Source organism: Vicugna pacos, unplaced genomic scaffold, assembly GCF_048564905.1.
Source record: "Vicugna pacos unplaced genomic scaffold, VicPac4 scaffold_159, whole genome shotgun sequence".
NCBI lineage: Eukaryota > Metazoa > Chordata > Mammalia > Artiodactyla > Camelidae > Vicugna > Vicugna pacos.
In genome coordinates this window covers 1-10,000 of record NW_027328839.1, presented here as the reverse complement: position 1 = coordinate 10,000, position 10,000 = coordinate 1, and the positions used below count along the sequence as shown (strand labels likewise).

The 10,000-nt window shown below is 70.7% G+C and overlaps 5 non-coding genes across 5 annotated transcripts; all 5 read left to right on the top strand.

Moving 5' to 3' along the window:
• Nucleotides 1–634: 634 nt before the first annotated feature.
• LOC140695169 (5S ribosomal RNA) lies at nt 635–753 on the top strand. Its single transcript, XR_012070867.1, has one exon. It is a non-coding gene; the product is annotated as a 5S ribosomal RNA (ribosomal RNA).
• Nucleotides 754–2,942: 2,189 nt separating this feature from the next.
• Nucleotides 2,943–3,061, top strand: LOC140695162 (5S ribosomal RNA). Its single transcript, XR_012070860.1, has one exon. It is a non-coding gene; the product is annotated as a 5S ribosomal RNA (ribosomal RNA).
• Nucleotides 3,062–5,259: 2,198 nt separating this feature from the next.
• On the top strand, nt 5,260–5,378 carry LOC140695151 (5S ribosomal RNA). The gene has a single exon (XR_012070849.1). It is a non-coding gene; the product is annotated as a 5S ribosomal RNA (ribosomal RNA).
• Nucleotides 5,379–7,575: 2,197 nt separating this feature from the next.
• LOC140695141 (5S ribosomal RNA) lies at nt 7,576–7,694 on the top strand. Its single transcript, XR_012070839.1, has one exon. It is a non-coding gene; the product is annotated as a 5S ribosomal RNA (ribosomal RNA).
• A 2,192-nt stretch (nt 7,695–9,886) lies between these two features.
• On the top strand, nt 9,887–10,000 carry LOC140695167 (5S ribosomal RNA; the record flags this gene model as incomplete). The annotated part of the gene is made up of 1 exon (XR_012070865.1): nt 9,887–10,000. It is a non-coding gene; the product is annotated as a 5S ribosomal RNA (ribosomal RNA).

The window sequence follows — 10,000 nt, the reverse complement described above, 5'->3', positions numbered from 1 at the left end:
TCTGTGTGTGTGTGTGTGTGTGTGTGTGTGTGTGTGTGTGTGTCTGCGTGGGCCGGCGCGCGCTCCTGTCCGTCCGATCGTCCGTCCTTCGGTCCGTCCGTCTTTCTCAGCCCTCTCTGCAAGGGGCTGTCTTCTTTCGCCACGGGGGCTGGGCAGGGAGGCCCGCTGACGCCCACCGGCCCGGTGTGGGGTGAAGGGTGGGGCGGGGTGGGGCGTCGGGCCCGGGCTGATGCCTTCCCTCCCGCCGCGACGGAGGTACTGGGTGGGTTTGGGCAAGTTGGTGGAGGCAGGAGGGGCGGCCAAGGTCCGCGCTGGGCTACGCCTAGGCCCGGAGGTGGGTGGGTGGGGCTCAGGGGCCGGCCGGCCGGCGGCCCGGAGGCCCGGGTCCGGACGCCTCCGGGGCCGCTTGCCCCCTGCCAGCGAGCCTGATGCGGGGATCCGAGCTGGGACGGGCCTGGAGAGTCCCTGGGAGGCGGGCGGCAGGCGCGCGGTGTGCGCCGAGTGCTGTGCGCGGTGGCTTGGCTCGGCTCGGCCCGGCCCGGCCGGGCTCGGTTCGGCACGGCGCGGGCCGGCCGAGCCGGCGGCAGGGAAGGCGCAGCGCGGGCTCTTGAGGCGCCGCGTGGCGCCTGCTGCTGTCTACGGCCATACCACCCTGAACGCGCCCGATCTCGTCTGATCTCGGAAGCTAAGCAGGGTCGGGCCTGGTTAGTACTTGGATGGGAGACCGCCTGGGAATACCGGGTGCTGTAGGCTTTTTTTTTTTTTTTTTCTCCCCTCCTCCGGCCTCCTGCCTCCGTCTCTTTAGCCGCCGCCCCTGTCCCCAAGGCGGCTCCCCGCAGGCCCGAGCACCTCCTGCCCCTCCCCCCCACCCCACGCCACGCCCGCGCAGCGCGCCCACGGCCTGCCCCGACCCCGCGGCAGGCAGCCAGCCAGCCAGCCAGCCGGCCGGCCTGCCTGCCGGCGGGCGCACCGGCAGCCGCTTCCCTGCCCCTTGGACCTCGCAGCCCGGGCCCCCCACAGCCCCCACAGCCCCCGGCCCTCCCCTGGGGGGACCGTGAGGCGGGAGGGGCGACGGCCCGACCGCGACTCCGCCGCAGGCCTGGGCTCCCTCGGTCCGTCCTCGTCCTCCTGCCGCCCGCGGCCCGCGAGCCCTCTCGACGTCCAACGGCGCCCAGCCGCCGGCTGCCCGCCCCAGTCCGCGCCAGCGCCCGCCCGCCGAGACCACCTTCTCTCCACCAGCCTTGGCCTGCTCTCCCCAGGGAAGGAAAGGACGTTCCCGTCCTTCGCCCGGCAGGGCCACGTCCACCGGTCGCCCCTCCGTGTCCCTTGGAACCTGGGCCCCGCCAGAGCCACTTCGTGCGTCGGCCCTCCAGTTCCACGACGCCCCCCTCGGCACACGCCCGTCGCCGCTGCTCTCCAGCAACAGCCAGCCAGGCGCACTCAAGCAAGTCCGGGCGCGCCCGGCCCAGAGAGGCCCGGAGTCGGAACCGACGGCCTGAGGGACAGAGAGACGACGGAAAGCAGGACGACGACACGAAAACCCACCCCACCGGGACACGCACACTGCCGCCGACACGCTGACCTGCGCACACCCACCGCCGGCGGGACGGTCTGTGCCGGGCCCCCCCGGCCCGCGGCTCCCGGGGAAGGAACCCGAGCAGCGCGCAGAACGGGACTCCTGAGACGTCGTCTGGGAGTCCTGGGGCCCCGCGGCGGGCTGCCAGCCCCAAGGCACCTGCCTCCTGCCCGGGGTGCCGCCCAAGCACCACCACCCTGCCTAGGAGAAGCTCCGTCTTCAGCAGAGGCTCATCTGCGGCTCGGCAAGGTCTGTGACAAGAGCATCTGTCCCGGGTGTGTCTGTCTGCTTCTGGGTCCAGCGTTGCCCCCTCCGTCTCCCCTCTCTCTCTCTCTCTGTCAAACTCTTGTCTCTCTGTCAGTCTGACTCTGGGCTCTGTCTCTGTCTCTGCCTCTGTCACCCCCCCACACCCCCTCCCAGAACTCACCCCTGTCTCTCCACCACTGTGTCTCCTTCCCCTCTGTCTCCCTCTCACCATAGCCTCTCACGTATGCTCTCACTCTGGCTCTCCTGGAGCAGCTGGCTCATGCTCCCTCTCTTCCCCTCTGTTTGTCTGGGTGGGGGGTTGGAGGGGTGTGTGTCTAGGTGTGTGTTCTCTCTCTCTCTCTCTCTCTCTCTCTCTCTCTCTCTCTCTCTCTCTCTCTCTCCCCCTCTCCCTCTCTCTCTCTCTCTCCCTCCCTCTCTCTCTCTCTCTTTCCCCCGCTCTCTCTTTCTCTCTCTCTCCCCCCCCCCTCTGTGTGTGTGTGTGTGTGTGTGTGTGTGTGTGTGTGTGTGTCTGCGTGGGCCGGCGCGCGCTCCTGTCCGTCCGATCGTCCGTCCTTCGGTCCGTCCGTCTTTCTCAGCCCTCTCTGCAAGGGGCTGTCTTCTTTCGCCACGGGGGCTGGGCAGGGAGGCCCGCTGACGCCCACCGGCCCGGTGTGGGGTGAAGGGTGGGGCGGGGTGGGGCGTCGGGCCCGGGCTGATGCCTTCCCTCCCGCCGCGACGGAGGTACTGGGTGGGTTTGGGCAAGTTGGTGGAGGCAGGAGGGGCGGCCAAGGTCCGCGCTGGGCTACGCCTAGGCCCGGAGGTGGGTGGGTGGGGCTCAGGGGCCGGCCGGCCGGCGGCCCGGAGGCCCGGGTCCGGACGCCTCCGGGGCCGCTTGCCCCCTGCCAGCGAGCCTGATGCGGGGATCCGAGCTGGGACGGGCCTGGAGAGTCCCTGGGAGGCGGGCGGCAGGCGCGCGGTGTGCGCCGAGTGCTGTGCGCGGTGGCTTGGCTCGGCTCGGCCCGGCCCGGCCGGGCTCGGTTCGGCACGGCGCGGGCCGGCCGAGCCGGCGGCAGGGAAGGCGCAGCGCGGGCTCTTGAGGCGCCGCGTGGCGCCTGCTGCTGTCTACGGCCATACCACCCTGAACGCGCCCGATCTCGTCTGATCTCGGAAGCTAAGCAGGGTCGGGCCTGGTTAGTACTTGGATGGGAGACCGCCTGGGAATACCGGGTGCTGTAGGCTTTTTTTTTTTTTTTTCCTCCCCTCCTCCGGCCTCCTGCCTCCGTCTCTTTAGCCGCCGCCCCTATCCCCAAGGCGGCTCCCCGCAGGCCCGAGCACCTCCTGCCCCTCCCCCCCACCCCACGCCACGCCCGCGCAGCGCGCCCACGGCCTGCCCCGACCCCGCGGCAGGCAGCCAGCCAGACAGCCAGCCGGCCGGCCTGCCTGCCGGCGGGCGCACCGGCAGCCGCTTCCCTGCCCCTTGGACCTCGCAGCCCGGGCCCCCCACAGCCCCCACAGCCCCCGGCCCTCCCCTGGGGGGACCGTGAGGCGGGAGGGGCGACGGCCCGACCGCGACTCCGCCGCAGGCCTGGGCTCCCTCGGTCCGTCCTCGTCCTCCTGCCGCCCGCGGCCCGCGAGCCCTCTCGACGTCCAACGGCGCCCAGCCGCCGGCTGCCCGCCCCAGTCCGCGCCAGCGCCCGCCCGCCGAGACCACCTTCTCTCCACCAGCCTTGGCCTGCTCTCCCCAGGGAAGGAAAGGACGTTCCCGTCCTTCGCCCGGCAGGGCCACGTCCACCGGTCGCCCCTCCGTGTCCCTTGGAACCTGGGCCCCGCCAGAGCCACTTCGTGCGTCGGCCCTCCAGTTCCACGACGCCCCCCTCGGCACACGCCCGTCGCCGCTGCTCTCCAGCAACAGCCAGCCAGGCGCACTCAAGCAAGTCCGGGCGCGCCCGGCCCAGAGAGGCCCGGAGTCGGAACCGACGGCCTGAGGGACAGAGAGACGACGGAAAGCAGGACGACGACACGAAAACCCACCCCACCGGGACACGCACACTGCCGCCGACACGCTGACCTGCGCACACCCACCGCCGGCGGGACGGTCTGTGCCGGGCCCCCCCGGCCCGCGGCTCCCGGGGAAGGAACCCGAGCAGCGCGCAGAACGGGACTCCTGAGACGTCGTCTGGGAGTCCTGGGGCCCCGCGGCGGGCTGCCAGCCCCAAGGCACCTGCCTCCTGCCCGGGGTGCCGCCCAAGCACCACCACCCTGCCTAGGAGAAGCTCCGTCTTCAGCAGAGGCTCATCTGCGGCTCGGCAAGGTCTGTGACAAGAGCATCTGTCCCGGGTGTGTCTGTCTGCTTCTGGGTCCAGCGTTGCCCCCTCCGTCTCCCCTCTCTCTCTCTCTCTGTCAAACTCTTGTCTCTCTGTCAGTCTGACTCTGGGCTCTGTCTCTGTCTCTGCCTCTGTCACCCCCCCCACACCCCCTCCCAGAACTCACCCCTGTCTCTCCACCACTGTGTCTCCTTCCCCTCTGTCTCCCTCTCACCATAGCCTCTCACGTATGCTCTCACTCTGGCTCTCCTGGAGCAGCTGGCTCATGCTCCCTCTCTTCCCCTCTGTTTGTCTGGGTGGGGGGTTGGAGGGGTGTGTGTCTAGGTGTGTGTTCTCTCTCTCTCTCTCTCTCTCTCTCTCTCTCTCTCTCTCTCTCTCTCTCTCTCTCTCTCTCCCCCTCTCCCTCTCTCTCTCTCTCTCCCTCCCTCTCTCTCTCTCTCTTTCCCCCGCTCTCTCTTTCTCTCTCTCTCCCCCCCCCCTCTGTGTGTGTGTGTGTGTGTGTGTGTGTGTGTGTGTGTGTGTCTGCGTGGGCCGGCGCGCGCTCCTGTCCGTCCGATCGTCCGTCCTTCGGTCCGTCCGTCTTTCTCAGCCCTCTCTGCAAGGGGCTGTCTTCTTTCGCCACGGGGGCTGGGCAGGGAGGCCCGCTGACGCCCACCGGCCCGGTGTGGGGTGAAGGGTGGGGCGGGGTGGGGCGTCGGGCCCGGGCTGATGCCTTCCCTCCCGCCGCGACGGAGGTACTGGGTGGGTTTGGGCAAGTTGGTGGAGGCAGGAGGGGCGGCCAAGGTCCGCGCTGGGCTACGCCTAGGCCCGGAGGTGGGTGGGTGGGGCTCAGGGGCCGGCCGGCCGGCGGCCCGGAGGCCCGGGTCCGGACGCCTCCGGGGCCGCTTGCCCCCTGCCAGCGAGCCTGATGCGGGGATCCGAGCTGGGACGGGCCTGGAGAGTCCCTGGGAGGCGGGCGGCAGGCGCGCGGTGTGCGCCGAGTGCTGTGCGCGGTGGCTTGGCTCGGCTCGGCCCGGCCCGGCCGGGCTCGGTTCGGCACGGCGCGGGCCGGCCGAGCCGGCGGCAGGGAAGGCGCAGCGCGGGCTCTTGAGGCGCCGCGTGGCGCCTGCTGCTGTCTACGGCCATACCACCCTGAACGCGCCCGATCTCGTCTGATCTCGGAAGCTAAGCAGGGTCGGGCCTGGTTAGTACTTGGATGGGAGACCGCCTGGGAATACCGGGTGCTGTAGGCTTTTTTTTTTTTTTTTTTCTCCCCTCCTCCGGCCTCCTGCCTCCGTCTCTTTAGCCGCCGCCCCTGTCCCCAAGGCGGCTCCCCGCAGGCCCGAGCACCTCCTGCCCCTCCCCCCCACCCCACGCCACGCCCGCGCAGCGCGCCCACGGCCTGCCCCGACCCCGCGGCAGGCAGCCAGCCAGCCAGCCAGCCGGCCGGCCTGCCTGCCGGCGGGCGCACCGGCAGCCGCTTCCCTGCCCCTTGGACCTCGCAGCCCGGGCCCCCCACAGCCCCCACAGCCCCCGGCCCTCCCCTGGGGGGACCGTGAGGCGGGAGGGGCGACGGCCCGACCGCGACTCCGCCGCAGGCCTGGGCTCCCTCGGTCCGTCCTCGTCCTCCTGCCGCCCGCGGCCCGCGAGCCCTCTCGACGTCCAACGGCGCCCAGCCGCCGGCTGCCCGCCCCAGTCGGCGCCAGCGCCCGCCCGCCGAGACCACCTTCTCTCCACCAGCCTTGGCCTGCTCTCCCCAGGGAAGGAAAGGACGTTCCCGTCCTTCGCCCGGCAGGGCCACGTCCACCGGTCGCCCCTCCGTGTCCCTTGGAACCTGGGCCCCGCCAGAGCCACTTCGTGCGTCGGCCCTCCAGTTCCACGACGCCCCCCTCGGCACACGCCCGTCGCCGCTGCTCTCCAGCAACAGCCAGCCAGGCGCACTCAAGCAAGTCCGGGCGCGCCCGGCCCAGAGAGGCCCGGAGTCGGAACCGACGGCCTGAGGGACAGAGAGACGACGGAAAGCAGGACGACGACACGAAAACCCACCCCACCGGGACACGCACACTGCCGCCGACACGCTGACCTGCGCACACCCACCGCCGGCGGGACGGTCTGTGCCGGGCCCCCCCGGCCCGCGGCTCCCGGGGAAGGAACCCGAGCAGCGCGCAGAACGGGACTCCTGAGACGTCGTCTGGGAGTCCTGGGGCCCCGCGGCGGGCTGCCAGCCCCAAGGCACCTGCCTCCTGCCCGGGGTGCCGCCCAAGCACCACCACCCTGCCTAGGAGAAGCTCCGTCTTCAGCAGAGGCTCATCTGCGGCTCGGCAAGGTCTGTGACAAGAGCATCTGTCCCGGGTGTGTCTGTCTGCTTCTGGGTCCAGCGTTGCCCCCTCCGTCTCCCCTCTCTCTCTCTCTCTGTCAAACTCTTGTCTCTCTGTCAGTCTGACTCTGGGCTCTGTCTCTGTCTCTGCCTCTGTCACCCCCCCACACCCCCTCCCAGAACTCACCCCTGTCTCTCCACCACTGTGTCTCCTTCCCCTCTGTCTCCCTCTCACCATAGCCTCTCACGTATGCTCTCACTCTGGCTCTCCTGGAGCAGCTGGCTCATGCTCCCTCTCTTCCCCTCTGTTTGTCTGGGTGGGGGGTTGGAGGGGTGTGTGTCTAGGTGTGTGTTCTCTCTCTCTCTCTCTCTCTCTCTCTCTCTCTCTCTCTCTCTCTCTCTCTCTCTCTCTCCCCCTCTCCCTCTCTCTCTCTCTCTCCCTCCCTCTCTCTCTCTCTCTTTCCCCCGCTCTCTCTTTCTCTCTCTCTCCCCCCCCCTCTGTGTGTGTGTGTGTGTGTGTGTGTGTGTGTGTGTGTGTGTGTCTGCGTGGGCCGGCGCGCGCTCCTGTCCGTCCGATCGTCCGTCCTTCGGTCCGTCCGTCTTTCTCAGCCCTCTCTGCAAGGGGCTGTCTTCTTTCGCCACGGGGGCTGGGCAGGGAGGCCCGCTGACGCCCACCGGCCCGGTGTGGGGTGAAGGGTGGGGCGGGGTGGGGCGTCGGGCCCGGGCTGATGCCTTCCCTCCCGCCGCGACGGAGGTACTGGGTGGGTTTGGGCAAGTTGGTGGAGGCAGGAGGGGCGGCCAAGGTCCGCGCTGGGCTACGCCTAGGCCCGGAGGTGGGTGGGTGGGGCTCAGGGGCCGGCCGGCCGGCGGCCCGGAGGCCCGGGTCCGGACGCCTCCGGGGCCGCTTGCCCCCTGCCAGCGAGCCTGATGCGGGGATCCGAGCTGGGACGGGCCTGGAGAGTCCCTGGGAGGCGGGCGGCAGGCGCGCGGTGTGCGCCGAGTGCTGTGCGCGGTGGCTTGGCTCGGCTCGGCCCGGCCCGGCCGGGCTCGGTTCGGCACGGCGCGGGCCGGCCGAGCCGGCGGCAGGGAAGGCGCAGCGCGGGCTCTTGAGGCGCCGCGTGGCGCCTGCTGCTGTCTACGGCCATACCACCCTGAACGCGCCCGATCTCGTCTGATCTCGGAAGCTAAGCAGGGTCGGGCCTGGTTAGTACTTGGATGGGAGACCGCCTGGGAATACCGGGTGCTGTAGGCTTTTTTTTTTTTTTTTTCTCCCCTCCTCCGGCCTCCTGCCTCCGTCTCTTTAGCCGCCGCCCCTGTCCCCAAGGCGGCTCCCCGCAGGCCCGAGCACCTCCTGCCCCTCCCCCCCACCCCACGCCACGCCCGCGCAGCGCGCCCACGGCCTGCCCCGACCCCGCGGCAGGCAGCCAGCCAGCCAGCCAGCCGGCCGGCCTGCCTGCCGGCGGGCGCACCGGCAGCCGCTTCCCTGCCCCTTGGACCTCGCAGCCCGGGCCCCCCACAGCCCCCACAGCCCCCGGCCCTCCCCTGGGGGGACCGTGAGGCGGGAGGGGCGACGGCCCGACCGCGACTCCGCCGCAGGCCTGGGCTCCCTCGGTCCGTCCTCGTCCTCCTGCCGCCCGCGGCCCGCGAGCCCTCTCGACGTCCAACGGCGCCCAGCCGCCGGCTGCCCGCCCCAGTCCGCGCCAGCGCCCGCCCGCCGAGACCACCTTCTCTCCACCAGCCTTGGCCTGCTCTCCCCAGGGAAGGAAAGGACGTTCCCGTCCTTCGCCCGGCAGGGCCACGTCCACCGGTCGCCCCTCCGTGTCCCTTGGAACCTGGGCCCCGCCAGAGCCACTTCGTGCGTCGGCCCTCCAGTTCCACGACGCCCCCCTCGGCACACGCCCGTCGCCGCTGCTCTCCAGCAACAGCCAGCCAGGCGCACTCAAGCAAGTCCGGGCGCGCCCGGCCCAGAGAGGCCCGGAGTCGGAACCGACGGCCTGAGGGACAGAGAGACGACGGAAAGCAGGACGACGACACGAAAACCCACCCCACCGGGACACGCACACTGCCGCCGACACGCTGACCTGCGCACACCCACCGCCGGCGGGACGGTCTGTGCCGGGCCCCCCCGGCCCGCGGCTCCCGGGGAAGGAACCCGAGCAGCGCGCAGAACGGGACTCCTGAGACGTCGTCTGGGAGTCCTGGGGCCCCGCGGCGGGCTGCCAGCCCCAAGGCACCTGCCTCCTGCCCGGGGTGCCGCCCAAGCACCACCACCCTGCCTAGGAGAAGCTCCGTCTTCAGCAGAGGCTCATCTGCGGCTCGGCAAGGTCTGTGACAAGAGCATCTGTCCCGGGTGTGTCTGTCTGCTTCTGGGTCCAGCGTTGCCCCCTCCGTCTCCCCTCTCTCTCTCTCTCTGTCAAACTCTTGTCTCTCTGTCAGTCTGACTCTGGGCTCTGTCTCTGTCTCTGCCTCTGTCACCCCCCCACACCCCCTCCCAGAACTCACCCCTGTCTCTCCACCACTGTGTCTCCTTCCCCTCTGTCTCCCTCTCACCATAGCCTCTCACGTATGCTCTCACTCTGGCTCTCCTGGAGCAGCTGGCTCATGCTCCCTCTCTTCCCCTCTGTTTGTCTGGGTGGGGGGTTGGAGGGGTGTGTGTCTAGGTGTGTGTTCTCTCTCTCTCTCTCTCTCTCTCTCTCTCTCTCTCTCTCTCCTCTCTCTCTCTCTCCCCCTCTCCCTCTCTCTCTCTCTCTCCCTCCCTCTCTCTCTCTCTCTTTCCCCCGCTCTCTCTTTCTCTCTCTCTCCCCCCCCCCTCTGTGTGTGTGTGTGTGTGTGTGTGTGTGTGTGTGTGTGTGTCTGCGTGGGCCGGCGCGCGCTCCTGTCCGTCCGATCGTCCGTCCTTCGGTCCGTCCGTCTTTCTCAGCCCTCTCTGCAAGGGGCTGTCTTCTTTCGCCACGGGGGCTGGGCAGGGAGGCCCGCTGACGCCCACCGGCCCGGTGTGGGGTGAAGGGTGGGGCGGGGTGGGGCGTCGGGCCCGGGCTGATGCCTTCCCTCCCGCCGCGACGGAGGTACTGGGTGGGTTTGGGCAAGTTGGTGGAGGCAGGAGGGGCGGCCAAGGTCCGCGCTGGGCTACGCCTAGGCCCGGAGGTGGGTGGGTGGGGCTCAGGGGCCGGCCGGCCGGCGGCCCGGAGGCCCGGGTCCGGACGCCTCCGGGGCCGCTTGCCCCCTGCCAGCGAGCCTGATGCGGGGATCCGAGCTGGGACGGGCCTGGAGAGTCCCTGGGAGGCGGGCGGCAGGCGCGCGGTGTGCGCCGAGTGCTGTGCGCGGTGGCTTGGCTCGGCTCGGCCCGGCCCGGCCGGGCTCGGTTCGGCACGGCGCGGGCCGGCCGAGCCGGCGGCAGGGAAGGCGCAGCGCGGGCTCTTGAGGCGCCGCGTGGCGCCTGCTGCTGTCTACGGCCATACCACCCTGAACGCGCCCGATCTCGTCTGATCTCGGAAGCTAAGCAGGGTCGGGCCTGGTTAGTACTTGGATGGGAGACCGCCTGGGAATACCGGGTGCTGT